The sequence below is a fragment of the Pleurodeles waltl genome, unplaced genomic scaffold (genome assembly GCF_031143425.1).
Source record: "Pleurodeles waltl isolate 20211129_DDA unplaced genomic scaffold, aPleWal1.hap1.20221129 scaffold_432, whole genome shotgun sequence".
Classification (NCBI taxonomy): Eukaryota; Metazoa; Chordata; class Amphibia; order Caudata; family Salamandridae; genus Pleurodeles; species Pleurodeles waltl.
Window position 1 is genome coordinate 42522 of NW_027150140.1, and position 13600 is coordinate 56121.

Below are 13600 nucleotides of genomic sequence, written 5' to 3' on the forward strand. Positions count from 1 at the left end.
ACCACATTTACAACGCACACTGAAGCTGCAAGTGAACTTACCTGCCCCCCTGAAATTACGTTCTGTCAGGTTTTCGTAACTTACACCAATGACCCTAGGAGAGAAAAGGACACAAGTGCCAGACCAAGCAGACCCAGCAGCAAAGAAACATTTTGAATAAGCATTATTTTCTTACAGAGTCTGGTTCAACATCATCGTTTCCAGAGCTGTAAGGGGCTGAGCCTGAGGATTCCTTAGTAAGCAGGCCAGTACAACACTAAAGCGTTTATTATTCAAATACAGGTGAAAATTAAGACACCTTTTCATATGCTCTCTTTGCCCTGGAACCCACCACAACACCATCCCACTCCCACAAGCCATCACCTAGCCTACTGTGCAGCTGACTCACCTTTTCCATCAACGTTCCCCAGGAAGTGTGATGTCACAATGCTCTTTGCCTGTAGTCTGGACCATGAGCCTTTGCAACCTGGCGTAATGAAGATGCTTACAATGTGTGAAGATTTGGACCACAAATATAGGGAATAGAAGTGGATTGTTAGGCCTCATGCCTTATTGCCATGTGTCTCAGAATTGAATGCTTACTGGACCATCCAATCAGCGCTTTCAGGCCACCCTACGTCTGAAGACTGCAGATTCAGGGAGTGTATATACATTGAAGGCTCACCCATGAAGTGTGCTTGCTTCGGCGGCACATATACTAAAATTGGAACGATACAGAGAAGATTAGCATGGCCCCTGCGCAAGGATGACACGCAAATTCGTGAAGCGTTCCATATTTTTAACAGCTTTCGAGAGAGAAAGGTCCTTTGTTTGCAAGTCTTCTAGTAATAATAAAGCAACTTCCAGTGCCTTCCTTCCCATTTGTATTTTTGAATTGGCCGCCCCTCAACATTCTTAAGGTGTTAACCGCTCCTGCAGGCCAATGCCAGTGCCCAGCTGCATTTAGCAAGGAAGACTTCAGCACTTCAGTGACCTTTCTTTCTATTTTCCAGCCTCCCTGTCATTATCCTTTACCCCGTCCCCCAACTCTATACTGTTGCAAGTGACGCATTGCTTTGTGGGAAGCTGGGCAGAGCAGAGAGAAGGGCAGGGCCTATGCAAATGAGGGCCTCTGGGCCATATGGGGACCCCCTTTTCAGCAGGACTGCTAAAGTCAGCCTTGCCACCAGATTGCTTGGTGAAGCTGGAAATACCAGGCCAGGTGAGGCACCGGGTTCTATCGGTCCATTGAGGACCCATTGGGCCGGCCTCCCTCAGTTTCTGAGGTCCAAGAAATGTTCACCCTGCAACCTTTTAGAGAGGTTTTGGCCGATCGTGGCCGATCGGGGATGAGAGGGGCAGAAGGCAGAAAGAGCACAATGCTCTTGAAGCTGCCCTAATCCACCTCTCTCCCCGCCTTGGGTTCCATCTGGGTGTGTCAGGTGTTGGCCCATGGATAACAAGGAACTGGCTCAGTGCATTATGATTCTCACAAAATTAAAAGGGCCATCTGTCAAGTGCTAACACAAACACACTACACACTCTGGCACACATCTGTGTTAACAACCTTGATACCTTGTTTGAAGGATCAAGGACCCCTGTTGAAATCCCAGACCAGCACACCCCTTGAGGGTGAACGCTTGGCTGTTTCAAAATTCAGTTTTACTGGGGGGTTATGATGGACTTTTCAAGACCCACGTCTGGGCAACATTTGAAATCATTCCCCCCATTTCTCTCAGAAATGCCTATGGTTCGGGGAGTAGTTGCTCCACAATCTTTCTCTTCCACCAGTCAGTAGTATTTCCTTGAGAGCTGTTTACTATATTGAATCTTTGGAGGTAAATGTTCCTTTCATCTGCAAGCAGGCTCTTTTCAAGAATGTTTGCCATCATAGGCAGTGTAACTTTTCGCCCCCTACCTAGGCATTCTAATTCTCTTCCACCAAATCAAAGACATTGCCTCATTGTGCATATAATTGTGTGCCCGCCGTCCCCTGCTTTGTTATTGAGGCTGCCATCAATCGAATGACATCTGCCTGTGCCCAAGAGTAGTAGTACTGATGAGCATTAAACTGCAGCCTACTGATTAAAAAAGCACAAAAGATGAAAAAGTGCAAGGTCTACATAGGGTTCAAACCTGCAGTCTTCAGATCCAAAAGAAGGCATGTTATCTCTTTCACCAGGAGCCTTTTCACATGGGGCTTCTTTCTATAATTTTCAAGAGAGTTCTAAAAGGTGGGTGTCTTGAACAGTTGTTCCTAAAAATCCTGCACAACCAATTTTTTAGACCCCTGCGACCCGCATCTTGACCCTTGAAGTAAAACTATTTTCACTCCAGAAAACAAATGTTGTGAAGTTTTCCTCCCTTGTTCAAAAAGCTTAGGCTTGGGAAACATTCAAAGGTCAGGCTCATAGAATCCAGTACAATCATTAAACTTTCGACTAGCCACAGTTGCTATCACAGCCTCCTTACCACGGAACAATTGTTGGATACATCCCGCACCGGAATGTTAATCCTACAAGAAGACTGAGATAATTAAGAACTCAAGTGTAATTACCTGAAAAAAGGGACCGGCAACCCTTCCGAGCCAGATAGGAGTCGAACCTACAATCTTCTGATCCGTAGTCAGACGCGTTATCCATTGCGCCACTGGCCCCATATAAGAGCACTTTCCCCCTTGTCCTTCAGAGAGTGCTAGAGAATGCGCGCCCTCGCGTGTGTGTGTGTCTGTGTTTTAAAACGTCATTCTATCACAATATGTAACCACATTTACAACGCACACTGAAGCTGCAAGTGAACTTACCTGCCCCCCTGAAATTACGTTCTGTCAGGTTTTCGTAACTTACACCAATGACCCTAGGAGAGAAAAGGACACAAGTGCCAGACCAAGCAGACCCAGCAGCAAAGAAACATTTTGAATAAGCATTATTTTCTTACAGAGTCTGGTTCAACATCATCGTTTCCAGAGCTGTAAGGGGCTGAGCCTGAGGATTCCTTAGTAAGCAGGCCAGTACAACACTAAAGCGTTTATTATTCAAATACAGGTGAAAATTAAGACACCTTTTCATATGCTCTCTTTGCCCTGGAACCCACCACAACACCATCCCACTCCCACAAGCCATCACCTAGCCTACTGTGCAGCTGACTCACCTTTTCCATCAACGTTCCCCAGGAAGTGTGATGTCACAATGCTCTTTGCCTGTAGTCTGGGACCATGAGCCTTTGCAACCTGGCGTAATGAAGATGCTTACAATGTGTGAAGATTTGGACCACAAATATAGGGAATAGAAGTGGATTGTTAGGCCTCATGCCTTATTGCCATGTGTCTCAGAATTGAATGCTTACTGGACCATCCAATCAGCGCTTTCAGGCCACCCTACGTCTGAAGACTGCAGATTCAGGGAGTGTATATACATTGAAGGCTCACCCATGAAGTGTGCTTGCTTCGGCGGCACATATACTAAAATTGGAACGATACAGAGAAGATTAGCATGGCCCCTGCGCAAGGATGACACGCAAATTCGTGAAGCGTTCCATATTTTTAACAGCTTTCGAGAGAGAAAGGTCCTTTGTTTGCAAGTCTTCTAGTAATAATAAAGCAACTTCCAGTGCCTTCCTTCCCATTTGTATTTTTGAATTGGCCGCCCCTCAACATTCTTAAGGTGTTAACCGCTCCTGCAGGCCAATGCCAGTGCCCAGCTGCATTTAGCAAGGAAGACTTCAGCACTTCAGTGACCTTTCTTTCTATTTTCCAGCCTCCCTGTCATTATCCTTTACCCCGTCCCCCAACTCTATACTGTTGCAAGTGACGCATTGCTTTGTGGGAAGCTGGGCAGAGCAGAGAGAAGGGCAGGGCCTATGCAAATGAGGGCCTCTGGGCCATATGGGGACCCCCTTTTCAGCAGGACTGCTAAAGTCAGCCTTGCCACCAGATTGCTTGGTGAAGCTGGAAATACCAGGCCAGGTGAGGCACCGGGTTCTATCGGTCCATTGAGGACCCATTGGGCCGGCCTCCCTCAGTTTCTGAGGTCCAAGAAATGTTCACCCTGCAACCTTTTAGAGAGGTTTTGGCCGATCGTGGCCGATCGGGGATGAGAGGGGCAGAAGGCAGAAACAGCACAATGCTCTTGAAGCTGCCCTAATCCACCTCTCTCCCCGCCTTGGGTTCCATCTGGGTGTGTCAGGTGTTGGCCCATGGATAACAAGGAACTGGCTCAGTGCATTATGATTCTCACAAAATTAAAAGGGCCATCTGTCAAGTGCTAACACAAACACACTACACACTCTGGCACACATCTGTGTTAACAACCTTTATACCTTGTTTGAAGGATCAAGGACCCCTGTTGAAATCCCAGACCCGCGCACCCCTTGAGGGTGAACGCTTGGCTGTTTCAAAATTCAGTTTTACTGGGGGGTTATGATGGACTTTTCAAGACCCACGTCTGGGCAACATTTGAAATCATTCCCCCCATTTCTCTCAGAAATGCCTATGGTTCGGGGAGTAGTTGCTCCACAATCTTTCTCTTCCACCAATCAGTAGTATTTCCTTGAGAGCTGTTTACTATATTGAATCTTTGGAGGTAAATGTTCCTTTCATCTGCAAGCAGGCTCTTTTTAAGAATGTTTGCCATCATAGGCAGTGTAACTTTTCGCCCCCTACCTAGGCATTCTAATTCTCTTCCACCAAATCAAAGACATTGCCTCATTGTGCATATAATTGTGTGCCCGCCGTCCCCTGCTTTGTTATTGAGGCTGCCATCAATCGAATGACATCTGCCTGTGCCCAAGAGTAGTATTACTGATGAGCATTAAACTGCAGCCTACTGATAAAAAAATCACAATAGATGAAAAAGTGCAAGGTCTACATAGGGTTCAAACCTGCAGTCTTCAGATCCAAAAGAAGGCATGTTATCTCTTTCACCAGGAGCCTTTTCACATGGGGCTTCTTTCTATAATTTTCAAGAGAGTTCTAAAAGGTGGGTGTCTTGAACAGTTGTTCCTAAAAATCCTGCACAACCAATTTTTTAGACCCCTGCGACCCGCATCTTGACCCTTGAAGTAAAACTATTTTCACTCCAGAAAACAAATGTTGTGAAGTTTTCCTCCCTTGTTCAAAAAGCTTAGGCTTGGGAAACATTCAAAGGTCAGGCTCATAGAATCCAGGACAATCATTAAACTTTCTACTAGCCACAGTTGCTATCACAGCCTCCTTACCACAGAACGATTGTTGGATACATCCCGCACCGGAATGTTAATCCTACAAGAAGACTGAGATAATTAAGAACTCAAGTGCAATTACATGAAAAAAGGGACCGGCAACCCTTCCGAGCCAGATAGGAGCCGAACCTACAATCTTCTGATCCATAGTCAGAAGCGTTATCCATTGCGCCACTGGCCCCATATAAAAGCACTTTCCCCCTTCTCCTTCAGAGAGTGCTAGAGAATGCGCGCCCTCGCGTGTGTGTGTGTCTGTGTTTTAAAACGTCATTCTATCACAATATGTAACCACATTTACAACGCACACTGAAGCTGCAAGTGAACTTACCTGCCCCCCTGAAATTACGTTCTGTCAGGTTTTCGTAACTTACACCAAGGACCCTAGGAGAGAAAAGGACACAAGTGCCAGACCAAGCAGACCCAGCAGCAAAGAAACATTTTGAATAAGCATTAGTTTCTTACAGAGTCTGGTTCAACATCATCGTTTCCAGAGCTGTAAGGGGCTGAGCCTGAGGATTCCTTAGTAAGCAGGCCAGTACAACACTAAAGCGTTTATTATTCAAATACAGGTGAAAATTAAGACACCTTTTCATATGCTCTCTCTGCCCTGGAACCCACCACAACACCATCCCACTCCCACAAGCCATCACCTAGCCTACTGTGCAGCTGACTCACCTTTTCCATCAACGTTCCCCAGGAAGTGTGATGTCACAATGCTCTTTGCCTGTAGTCTGGACCATGAGCCTTTGCAACCTGGCGTAATGAAGATGCTTACAATGTGTGAAGATTTGGACCACAAATATAGGGAATAGAAGTGGATTGTTAGGCCTCATGCCTTATTGCCATGTGTCTCAGAATTGAATGCTTACTGGACCATCCAATCAGCGCTTTCAGGCCACCCTACGTCTGAAGACTGCAGATTCAGGGAGTGTATATACATTGAAGGCTCACCCATGAAGTGTGCTTGCTTCGGCGGCACATATACTAAAATTGGAACGATACAGAGAAGATTAGCATGGCCCCTGCGCAAGGATGACACGCAAATTCGTGAAGCGTTCCATATTTTTAACAGCTTTCGAGAGAGAAAGGTCCTTTGTTTGCAAGTCTTCTAGTAATAATAAAGCAACTTCCAGTGCCTTCCTTCCCATTTGTATTTTTGAATTGGCCGCCCCTCAACATTCTTAAGGTGTTAACCGCTCCTGCAGGCCAATGCCAGTGCCCAGCTGCATTTAGCAAGGAAGACTTCAGCACTTCAGTGACCTTTCTTTCTATTTTCCAGCCTCCCTGTCATTATCCTTTACCCCGTCCCCCAACTCTATACTGTTGCAAGTGACGCATTGCTTTGTGGGAAGCTGGGCAGAGCAGAGAGAAGGGCAGGGCCTATGCAAATGAGGGCCTCTGGGCCATATGGGGACCCCCTTTTCAGCAGGACTGCTAAAGTCAGCCTTGCCACCAGATTGCTTGGTGAAGCTGGAAATACCAGGCCAGGTGAGGCACCGGGTTCTATCGGTCCATTGAGGACCCATTGGGCCGGCCTCCCTCAGTTTCTGAGGTCCAAGAAATGTTCACCCTGCAACCTTTTAGAGAGGTTTTGGCCGATCGTGGCCGATCGGGGATGAGAGGGGCAGAAGGCAGAAACAGCACAATGCTCTTGAAGCTGCCCTAATCCACCTCTCTCCCCGCCTTGGGTTCCATCTGGGTGTGTCAGGTGTTGGCCCATGGATAACAAGGAACTGGCTCAGTGCATTATGATTCTCACAAAATTAAAAGGGCCATCTGTCAAGTGCTAACACAAACACACTACACACTCTGGCACACATCTGTGTTAACAACCTTGATACCTTGTTTGAAGGATCAAGGACCCCTGTTGAAATCCCAGACCAGCACACCCCTTGAGGGTGAACGCTTGGCTGTTTCAAAATTCAGTTTTACTGGGGGGTTATGATGGACTTTTCAAGACCCACGTCTGGGCAACATTTGAAATCATTCCCCCCATTTCTCTCAGAAATGCCTATGGTTCGGGGAGTAGTTGCTCCACAATCTTTCTCTTCCACCAGTCAGTAGTATTTCCTTGAGAGCTGTTTACTATATTGAATCTTTGGAGGTAAATGTTCCTTTCATCTGCAAGCAGGCTCTTTTCAAGAATGTTTGCCATCATAGGCAGTGTAACTTTTCGCCCCCTACCTAGGCATTCTAATTCTCTTCCACCAAATCAAAGACATTGCCTCATTGTGCATATAATTGTGTGCCCGCCGTCCCCTGCTTTGTTATTGAGGCTGCCATCAATCGAATGACATCTGCCTGTGCCCAAGAGTAGTAGTACTGATGAGCATTAAACTGCAGCCTACTGATTAAAAAAGCACAAAAGATGAAAAAGTGCAAGGTCTACATAGGGTTCAAAGCTGCAGTCTTCAGATCCAAAAGAAGGCATGTTATCTCTTTCACCAGGAGCCTTTTCACATGGGGCTTCTTTCTATAATTTTCAAGAGAGTTCTAAAAGGTGGGTGTCTTGAACAGTTGTTCCTAAAAATCCTGCACAACCAATTTTTTAGACCCCTGCGACCCGCATCTTGACCCTTGAAGTAAAACTATTTTCACTCCAGAAAACAAATGTTGTGAAGTTTTCCTCCCTTGTTCAAAAAGCTTAGGCTTGGGAAACATTCAAAGGTCAGGCTCATAGAATCCAGTACAATCATTAAACTTTCGACTAGCCACAGTTGCTATCACAGCCTCCTTACCACGGAACAATTGTTGGATACATCCCGCACCGGAATGTTAATCCTACAAGAAGACTGAGATAATTAAGAACTCAAGTGTAATTACCTGAAAAAAGGGACCGGCAACCCTTCCGAGCCAGATAGGAGTCGAACCTACAATCTTCTGATCCGTAGTCAGACGCGTTATCCATTGCGCCACTGGCCCCATATAAGAGCACTTTCCCCCTTGTCCTTCAGAGAGTGCTAGAGAATGCGCGCCCTCGCGTGTGTGTGTGTCTGTGTTTTAAAACGTCATTCTATCACAATATGTAACCACATTTACAACGCACACTGAAGCTGCAAGTGAACTTACCTGCCCCCCTGAAATTACGTTCTGTCAGGTTTTCGTAACTTACACCAATGACCCTAGGAGAGAAAAGGACACAAGTGCCAGACCAAGCAGACCCAGCAGCAAAGAAACATTTTGAATAAGCATTATTTTCTTACAGAGTCTGGTTCAACATCATCGTTTCCAGAGCTGTAAGGGGCTGAGCCTGAGGATTCCTTAGTAAGCAGGCCAGTACAACACTAAAGCGTTTATTATTCAAATACAGGTGAAAATTAAGACACCTTTTCATATGCTCTCTTTGCCCTGGAACCCACCACAACACCATCCCACTCCCACAAGCCATCACCTAGCCTACTGTGCAGCTGACTCACCTTTTCCATCAACGTTCCCCAGGAAGTGTGATGTCACAATGCTCTTTGCCTGTAGTCTGGACCATGAGCCTTTGCAACCTGGCGTAATGAAGATGCTTACAATGTGTGAAGATTTGGACCACAAATATAGGGAATAGAAGTGGATTGTTAGGCCTCATGCCTTATTGCCATGTGTCTCAGAATTGAATGCTTACTGGACCATCCAATCAGCGCTTTCAGGCCACCCTACGTCTGAAGACTGCAGATTCAGGGAGTGTATATACATTGAAGGCTCACCCATGAAGTGTGCTTGCTTCGGCGGCACATATACTAAAATTGGAACGATACAGAGAAGATTAGCATGGCCCCTGCGCAAGGATGACACGCAAATTCGTGAAGCGTTCCATATTTTTAACAGCTTTCGAGAGAGAAAGGTCCTTTGTTTGCAAGTCTTCTAGTAATAATAAAGCAACTTCCAGTGCCTTCCTTCCCATTTGTATTTTTGAATTGGCCGCCCCTCAACATTCTTAAGGTGTTAACCGCTCCTGCAGGCCAATGCCAGTGCCCAGCTGCATTTAGCAAGGAAGACTTCAGCACTTCAGTGACCTTTCTTTCTATTTTCCAGCCTCCCTGTCATTATCCTTTACCCCGTCCCCCAACTCTATACTGTTGCCAGTGACGCATTGCTTTGTGGGAAGCTGGGCAGAGCAGAGAGAAGGACAGGGCCTATGCAAATGAGGGCCTCTGGGCCATATGGGGACCCCCTTTTCAGCAGGACTGCTAAAGTCAGCCTTGCCACCAGATTGCTTGGTGAAGCTGGAAATACCAGGCCAGGTGAGGCACCGGGTTCTATCGGTCCATTGAGGACCCATTGGGCCGGCCTCCCTCAGTTTCTGAGGTCCAAGAAATGTTCACCCTGCAACCTTTTAGAGAGGTTTTGGCCGATCGTGGCCAATCGGGGATGAGAGGGGCAGAAGGCAGAAACAGCACAATGCTCTTGAAGCTGCCCTAATCCACCTCTCTCCCCGCCTTGGGTTCCATCTGGGTGTGTCAGGTGTTGGCCCATGGATAACAAGGAACTGGCTCAGTGCATTATGATTCTCACAAAATTAAAAGGGCCATCTGTCAAGTGCTAACACAAACACACTACACACTCTGGCACACATCTGTGTTAACAACCTTGATACCTTGTTTGAAGGATCAAGGACCCCTGTTGAAATCCCAGACCAGCACACCCCTTGAGGGTGAACGCTTGGCTGTTTCAAAATTCAGTTTTACTGGGGGGTTATAATGGACTTTTCAAGACCCACGTCTGGGCAACATTTGAAATCATTCCCCCCATTTCTCTCAGAAATGCCTATGGTTCGGGGAGTAGTTGCTCCACAATCTTTCTCTTCCACCAGTCAGTAGTATTTCCTTGAGAGCTGTTTACTATATTGAATCTTTGGAGGTAAATGTTCCTTTCATCTGCAAGCAGGCTCTTTTCAAGAATGTTTGCCATCATAGGCAGTGTAACTTTTCGCCCCCTACCTAGGCATTCTAATTCTCTTCCACCAAATCAAAGACATTGCCTCATTGTGCATATAATTGTGTGCCCGCCGTCCCCTGCTTTGTTATTGAGGCTGCCATCAATCGAATGACATCTGCCTGTGCCCAAGAGTAGTAGTACTGATGAGCATTAAACTGCAGCCTACTGATTAAAAAAGCACAAAAGATGAAAAAGTGCAAGGTCTACATAGGGTTCAAACCTGCAGTCTTCAGATCCAAAAGAAGGCATGTTATCTCTTTCACCAGGAGCCTTTTCACATGGGGCTTCTTTCTATAATTTTCAAGAGAGTTCTAAAAGGTGGGTGTCTCGAACAGTTGTTCCTAAAAATCCTGCACAACCAATTTTTTAGACCCCTGCGACCCGCATCTTGACCCTTGAAGTAAAACTATTTTCACTCCAGAAAACAAATGTTGTGAAGTTTTCCTCCCTTGTTCAAAAAGCTTAGGCTTGGGAAACATTCAAAGGTCAGGCTCATAGAATCCAGTACAATCATTAAACTTTCGACTAGCCACAGTTGCTATCACAGCCTCCTTACCACGGAACAATTGTTGGATACATCCCGCACCGGAATGTTAATCCTACAAGAAGACTGAGATAATTAAGAACTCAAGTGTAATTACCTGAAAAAAGGGACCGGCAACCCTTCCGAGCCAGATAGGAGTCGAACCTACAATCTTCTGATCCGTAGTCAGACGCGTTATCCATTGCGCCACTGGCCCCATATAAGAGCACTTTCCCCCTTGTCCTTCAGAGAGTGCTAGAGAATGCGCGCCCTCGCGTGTGTGTGTGTCTGTGTTTTAAAACGTCATTCTATCACAATATGTAACCACATTTACAACGCACACTGAAGCTGCAAGTGAACTTACCTGCCCCCCTGAAATTACGTTCTGTCAGGTTTTCGTAACTTACACCAATGACCCTAGGAGAGAAAAGGACACAAGTGCCAGACCAAGCAGACCCAGCAGCAAAGAAACATTTTGAATAAGCATTATTTTCTTACAGAGTCTGGTTCAACATCATCGTTTCCAGAGCTGTAAGGGGCTGAGCCTGAGGATTCCTTAGTAAGCAGGCCAGTACAACACTAAAGCGTTTATTATTCAAATACAGGTGAAAATTAAGACACCTTTTCATATGCTCTCTTTGCCCTGGAACCCACCACAACACCATCCCACTCCCACAAGCCATCACCTAGCCTACTGTGCAGCTGACTCACCTTTTCCATCAACGTTCCCCAGGAAGTGTGATGTCACAATGCTCTTTGCCTGTAGTCTGGACCATGAGCCTTTGCAACCTGGCGTAATGAAGATGCTTACAATGTGTGAAGATTTGGACCACAAATATAGGGAATAGAAGTGGATTGTTAGGCCTCATGCCTTATTGCCATGTGTCTCAGAATTGAATGCTTACTGGACCATCCAATCAGCGCTTTCAGGCCACCCTACGTCTGAAGACTGCAGATTCAGGGAGTGTATATACATTGAAGGCTCACCCATGAAGTGTGCTTGCTTCGGCGGCACATATACTAAAATTGGAACGATACAGAGAAGATTAGCATGGCCCCTGCGCAAGGATGACACGCAAATTCGTGAAGCGTTCCATATTTTTAACAGCTTTCGAGAGAGAAAGGTCCTTTGTTTGCAAGTCTTCTAGTAATAATAAAGCAACTTCCAGTGCCTTCCTTCCCATTTGTATTTTTGAATTGGCCGCCCCTCAACATTCTTAAGGTGTTAACCGCTCCTGCAGGCCAATGCCAGTGCCCAGCTGCATTTAGCAAGGAAGACTTCAGCACTTCAGTGACCTTTCTTTCTATTTTCCAGCCTCCCTGTCATTATCCTTTACCCCGTCCCCCAACTCTATACTGTTGCAAGTGACGCATTGCTTTGTGGGAAGCTGGGCAGAGCAGAGAGAAGGGCAGGGCCTATGCAAATGAGGGCCTCTGGGCCATATGGGGACCCCCTTTTCAGCAGGACTGCTAAAGTCAGCCTTGCCACCAGATTGCTTGGTGAAGCTGGAAATACCAGGCCAGGTGAGGCACCGGGTTCTATCGGTCCATTGAGGACCCATTGGGCCGGCCTCCCTCAGTTTCTGAGGTCCAAGAAATGTTCACCCTGCAACCTTTTAGAGAGGTTTTGGCCGATCGTGGCCGATCGGGGATGAGAGGGGCAGAAGGCAGAAAGAGCACAATGCTCTTGAAGCTGCCCTAATCCACCTCTCTCCCCGCCTTGGGTTCCATCTGGGTGTGTCAGGTGTTGGCCCATGGATAACAAGGAACTGGCTCAGTGCATTATGATTCTCACAAAATTAAAAGGGCCATCTGTCAAGTGCTAACACAAACACACTACACACTCTGGCACACATCTGTGTTAACAACCTTGATACCTTGTTTGAAGGATCAAGGACCCCTGTTGAAATCCCAGACCAGCACACCCCTTGAGGGTGAACGCTTGGCTGTTTCAAAATTCAGTTTTACTGGGGGGTTATGATGGACTTTTCAAGACCCACGTCTGGGCAACATTTGAAATCATTCCCCCCATTTCTCTCAGAAATGCCTATGGTTCGGGGAGTAGTTGCTCCACAATCTTTCTCTTCCACCAGTCAGTAGTATTTCCTTGAGAGCTGTTTACTATATTGAATCTTTGGAGGTAAATGTTCCTTTCATCTGCAAGCAGGCTCTTTTCAAGAATGTTTGCCATCATAGGCAGTGTAACTTTTCGCCCCCTACCTAGGCATTCTAATTCTCTTCCACCAAATCAAAGACATTGCCTCATTGTGCATATAATTGTGTGCCCGCCGTCCCCTGCTTTGTTATTGAGGCTGCCATCAATCGAATGACATCTGCCTGTGCCCAAGAGTAGTAGTACTGATGAGCATTAAACTGCAGCCTACTGATTAAAAAAGCACAAAAGATGAAAAAGTGCAAGGTCTACATAGGGTTCAAAGCTGCAGTCTTCAGATCCAAAAGAAGGCATGTTATCTCTTTCACCAGGAGCCTTTTCACATGGGGCTTCTTTCTATAATTTTCAAGAGAGTTCTAAAAGGTGGGTGTCTTGAACAGTTGTTCCTAAAAATCCTGCACAACCAATTTTTTAGACCCCTGCGACCCGCATCTTGACCCTTGAAGTAAAACTATTTTCACTCCAGAAAACAAATGTTGTGAAGTTTTCCTCCCTTGTTCAAAAAGCTTAGGCTTGGGAAACATTCAAAGGTCAGGCTCATAGAATCCAGTACAATCATTAAACTTTCGACTAGCCACAGTTGCTATCACAGCCTCCTTACCACGGAACAATTGTTGGATACATCCCGCACCGGAATGTTAATCCTACAAGAAGACTGAGATAATTAAGAACTCAAGTGTAATTACCTGAAAAAAGGGACCGGCAACCCTTCCGAGCCAGATAGGAGTCGAACCTACAATCTTCTGATCCGTAGTCAGACGCGTTATCCATTGCGCCACTGGCCC

The 13600-nt window shown here is 46.2% G+C and overlaps 9 non-coding genes across 9 annotated transcripts; 5 read left to right on the forward strand and 4 right to left on the reverse strand.

Moving 5' to 3' along the window:
- The first annotated feature begins 673 nt into the window (after positions 1 to 673).
- Positions 674 to 780, forward strand: LOC138278261 (U6 spliceosomal RNA). Its single transcript, XR_011200646.1, has one exon. It is a non-coding gene; the product is annotated as a U6 spliceosomal RNA (small nuclear RNA).
- A 1782-nt stretch (positions 781 to 2562) lies between these two features.
- Positions 2563 to 2635, reverse strand: TRNAR-ACG (transfer RNA arginine (anticodon ACG)). Its single transcript has one exon. It is a non-coding gene; the product is annotated as a tRNA-Arg (tRNA).
- Positions 2636 to 3415: 780 nt separating this feature from the next.
- LOC138278262 (U6 spliceosomal RNA) lies at positions 3416 to 3522 on the forward strand. Its single transcript, XR_011200647.1, has one exon. It is a non-coding gene; the product is annotated as a U6 spliceosomal RNA (small nuclear RNA).
- A 2634-nt stretch (positions 3523 to 6156) lies between these two features.
- LOC138278264 (U6 spliceosomal RNA) lies at positions 6157 to 6263 on the forward strand. The gene has a single exon (XR_011200649.1). It is a non-coding gene; the product is annotated as a U6 spliceosomal RNA (small nuclear RNA).
- A 1782-nt stretch (positions 6264 to 8045) lies between these two features.
- Positions 8046 to 8118, reverse strand: TRNAR-ACG (transfer RNA arginine (anticodon ACG)). Its single transcript has one exon. It is a non-coding gene; the product is annotated as a tRNA-Arg (tRNA).
- A 779-nt stretch (positions 8119 to 8897) lies between these two features.
- Positions 8898 to 9004, forward strand: LOC138278265 (U6 spliceosomal RNA). The gene has a single exon (XR_011200650.1). It is a non-coding gene; the product is annotated as a U6 spliceosomal RNA (small nuclear RNA).
- Positions 9005 to 10786: 1782 nt separating this feature from the next.
- On the reverse strand, positions 10787 to 10859 carry TRNAR-ACG (transfer RNA arginine (anticodon ACG)). Its single transcript has one exon. It is a non-coding gene; the product is annotated as a tRNA-Arg (tRNA).
- A 779-nt stretch (positions 10860 to 11638) lies between these two features.
- On the forward strand, positions 11639 to 11745 carry LOC138278266 (U6 spliceosomal RNA). The gene has a single exon (XR_011200651.1). It is a non-coding gene; the product is annotated as a U6 spliceosomal RNA (small nuclear RNA).
- Positions 11746 to 13527: 1782 nt separating this feature from the next.
- Positions 13528 to 13600, reverse strand: TRNAR-ACG (transfer RNA arginine (anticodon ACG)). Its single transcript has one exon. It is a non-coding gene; the product is annotated as a tRNA-Arg (tRNA).